The sequence below is a fragment of the Adiantum capillus-veneris genome, chromosome 5, assembly GCF_014529385.1.
Source record: "Adiantum capillus-veneris isolate H3 chromosome 5, ASM1452938v2, whole genome shotgun sequence".
Classification (NCBI taxonomy): Eukaryota; Viridiplantae; Streptophyta; class Polypodiopsida; order Polypodiales; family Pteridaceae; genus Adiantum; species Adiantum capillus-veneris.
In genome coordinates this window covers 41,007,216-41,011,340 of record NC_140935.1, presented here as the reverse complement: position 1 = coordinate 41,011,340, position 4,125 = coordinate 41,007,216, and the positions used below count along the sequence as shown (strand labels likewise).

General features: G+C 42.5%; 1 pseudogene; it reads right to left on the bottom strand.

The window, feature by feature from the left end:
- Positions 1–476: 476 nt before the first annotated feature.
- Positions 477–3,685, bottom strand: LOC147457193 (ran-binding protein 1 homolog b-like; annotated as a pseudogene).
- Between the last annotated feature and the right edge of the window lie 440 nt (positions 3,686–4,125).

The following is a 4,125-nucleotide window of genomic DNA, read 5'->3' as shown; positions in this document are numbered from 1 at the left end:
ATGTGTAGCCCTCGGCCCTGTCTTTTAGTCACTCTTGAGTCACAACACATCCCCTTGTGACCCGAGTCTGTGACCCGAGTCTTACCATAGCCCGAGCAAGATTTTTTGAGCGAACTAAAACCCGAGCAAATATCTAAATGGCATCAACCCATGTTGTGCTATGTCTACTCTTAATTTTACATTCCATATCATGTATAAGTGAAAGGTGCTTAGGTGTTGCCTGCCTTTGCAATGTCGCACATCATTGGGCCTCACAAGCATTGAGGTTGCACATTGCAACGTGGCTCAACGTCAGCATCACAGAAGGTGAGGGACTCATATATAGGCATCACTGCTACATTATTTCTCTCTACCTATACTGCACGATTAGCGATACGATCTCCAGCACCAATTGGTGCTTGTCATGCAGCTGTACATCATCGCAATTATGGTAGTACTCAATGATGGTTTGAGTAACTCTCCATCAAAGCTGGGTTTCATAGACCAAGTAAGGATGGCCGGTGCCAAAGTTCCTCCTTCACTTTTTCACTCTTGGCCTCCTTGTCTCCAACTTTTATCCCCTCAAGAAACTCACCCACCTCCTTGGGGTGCCTGACATCTCCTTTTTAGCAGCCTCAACAGCTTTTTGTAAATGCTTTAGCATTTTCCACACTCCCAAAGAAAATGCAAAACATTTCATCTTTCAACTCTCCTTCTGCAAAATCAGAGGCATGCCAGACCCAAGCCTTGTCACTATCCTAATGTTCCTACAAGTAGCTTATAAAGGGAACGATTGTGTGATTTACATAAATTTCATGACCAATTTAACGTTTGGTCTTCTTATGCTAGAGTAGCTTCACCTGCCCCATACCTCTATCTTTCCACTGGTTGTCGTCCTTATCAAATTGGTATAGCTAATTGGCCTTTAGGTCAATGAGAACATTATCATTCTCCTTGCTGGTACTGACAGCAAGGGCATCTAGCTTGATGATGCGGCACCCGTGTCTTCCTCCTCAATTGCAGGTCTTGCATCATCACCTTCCTCTGTAGGGGAATTTTCCACAGGTTCTTTCTCGTTGCTAAGCGCTTAGCATCCATTTGGACTGAAGTGGGATGAGAGAGAGAGAGAGAGAGAGAGAGAGAGAGACAGGAAACAACCTACAACGAGGATGGACGAGCTCGCCGGTGTTAAACTTTGCCCCAAGTACTCTATAGCAAGGGCGAGAATCAAAGTTTGCCGTACGCCAATATTTGCTACAAGGACCACACACCGGCATGCGCACGACCCTCCAACAAAAGTAGTTATATTCAAACTATTTGAGGTGTTACAATTTGGAGAATGTGTTGTTTTGGTACAGTGTAAAGGAAAAATCATTTTTCCAAACATACAAAATTCCCTTTCTTGAATTTTCCAAGAGAGAAAATTAGGTTTCTTTTTTGGTTTTTACACTAATTTTCTCTATTTTTGGGGCAGAATTTCTCCTTTTTCCTTGCCCGGCATTTTTGAAATTGAAAATGGCACGATATTATGCTGAGGCACATTTTTCCCGAACACTATTTTGGTAGCTTGGAGAAAAAAAGGGGCGGGGGGGGGGGGGGGAGAGAGAGAGAGAGAGAGAGAGAGAGAGAGAGAGAGAGAGAGAGAGAGAGAGAGGGGGGGGGATAGAGCATCAAACTTTTCCTACTGCAAGGAGCACGCACTGACGTGCGGTCATAAAGAGTTTCCCAGAAAAAAAAAATCAAAAACTTGACAAGACTTTATTTTTTGAAATTGTTGCCTGCTTCGTCGTCGCTCTCTTAATCCTATAGTCGCCCTCTACGCCTTCTGCCCTCCTCGCCTCCTCCTGTCATACACGACCCCTTCCAATAATAAGCCTTGCTGATGCATCATTTTTTATATCTGTATATGAAGCAAGCTCATCGCTGAAAGCTATGTGTGTGTAGGTTTCACATGAGAGAGGATAAAATCTTGCTGCACAATAGCAACTTGTCTATTGCCGCTACAAGAGCTCTACATCGACAATCAATCCAAGTTTTGAGAGGATCAAGAAGGCAGAGAGAGTTTGCCAGCTTGTCATTAAAACTAGAAGATTTGGGAATTAAAGTGGATTTAGATATTGTGATGGAAGAGGGAGGTGTTTGGCTCTCCATCTCTCCCTTGCTATGTCAAGTTAAGGTGGAAGTGGCAACTATCCTAGATGAAAAAATCTCAAAAAAATGCAATGGTCTATGGTGACAACAAGAATGCCATTGGAGCCCATTTGGCACACTACATGGTTACTATCTTCTCGCTTTGTAAGGGTCGGGGGAGGGGGGGGGGGGGGGGGATATCAACCAAAAATTGTTCGGCCCAGAAGGGGACAATATTTTTTATTGTGAATGCATTGCAAACAACACATCCTTTCCGCCATCCCATTGTCAAACCAAGCCTTTGGCTGGGTTAAAATGAGCCTGATACAAAATTGAGATCTTTTATCTAACTCCAAAAGGGACCATAAAATGGATTTAGGAAAAAAAAAATGAGGTGAAAAAGGGTGTATTTTATTAGTAAAACATTCATAGATAAGGTCTTTTATAGAGGAGTGGGCTTCTTGCTCACAAGCGATGGAGGCAACAATTCTATTAAAAATAGAAGAAAATGAATCAGTCGATAAAATTAACGTAGTGTAAAGTTGGAAGCACATTCTAATGCAAGCGAGAGATTTGAATTGCATTCTACACGTTTTCCGCTACAAAGTGCTTGATAGGTTCTCATTTCTGAGGGGGAGGGTGCCGCCGAAGTTCTTGTGGGTCCAAAAGAGGTGTTTTTCTCTGTCGACCAAACATTTTTCTCCAGCCTGGACCCTTGCTCTCTACTGCTAGGTGTTCAGAACCCAGTCTTAAAGGCATACTCAGGAAGTGTTCGATCTCTTGAAGAAAAAACTCTAAAACAAAGGACTGTTACCGATTAGCCATTCACAAAAAAAATTTCTAGATCGAATCTCTCTCTAGCAATCCACATTGGCATGGGCTTTTAGAAAGAGAGAGAAAGACATCCTAGACTCCTTTCAAGGCAAACCCTAAATCAAATCTCTCTCTATATGTTCACGCAGGCATGGACTGGTAGTAGATAGAGAGAAGTCCCCTTTCAAAAAAAATTCTAAGTCAAATCTCTCTCTAGCTGTCCATGCTGACGTGGACTAGTATAGATAGATAGAGAGAGAGAGAGAGAGAGAAAGAGAGAGAGAGAGAGAGAGAGAGAGAGAGAGAGAGAGAGAGAGATCCAATGTTAGAAAAGAACTTTCAAGTTTTCCCTTATTGTCACCGGTTAGAGAAAAATTAAAAATGTATATTTTTAGACATGGAGAGATTTTCTCATCTCCTTTCACATTTATCTAAATCAAAACACTCTCTAGCTGTTCACAACAGCGTGGAATCCTAGAGAGAGAGAGAGAAGAAGAAGAAGAATAAGAAGAAGAAGAAGAAGAAGAAGAAGAGAGTTTTAACGTCGTAGGAAACCATCCCAAGAGAGAGATCGTCTCCTTTCACAAATTCACACTTTTTTTCTAAATCAAATCTATTCCTAGCTGTCCACGGCGGCGTGGACTCCTAGAGGAAGAATGATAAATGAGAGAGAGATTAGAGAGCACACATATTGGCGTACTTACTAATCGTCAGCTAGTGTAGATGCGATAAGAGCACCTGGTTCCAGATTTTGGTGAGCCATGAACGGTTCTCATTATTGGTCAAGTTGGCAACCTAAGTTTGGTATGTATGTAGTATCTACTAGCAACTAGCATTGAGTTTTTTAGAGTAGTTCACACACACACACACACACACACACAAAGAGAGAGAGAGAGAGAGATCTACGACTCTACGGTCTGCACAGTGCGGCCTCCTCAGCTTTCAAACAAACTTCTAGAATCAAAACTCTCTCTAGCAGTCCACGCAGGTGTGCACTGCTAGAGAGAGAGAGAGAGAGAGAGAGAGAGACATCTGGATAGTGTGGTGTGCCATTGTGTAGCTTATTATAGTGTTGGGAGTTTCACGCTTTGTGCTCTGTGTTTTGACTTCAAACTTTCAAAGGCAATCATATGCGACTTGAGAGAGAGAGAGAGAGGACCTGGTTGCAACTTGAGAGCACATGCAACCAATGCTAGACCTTAA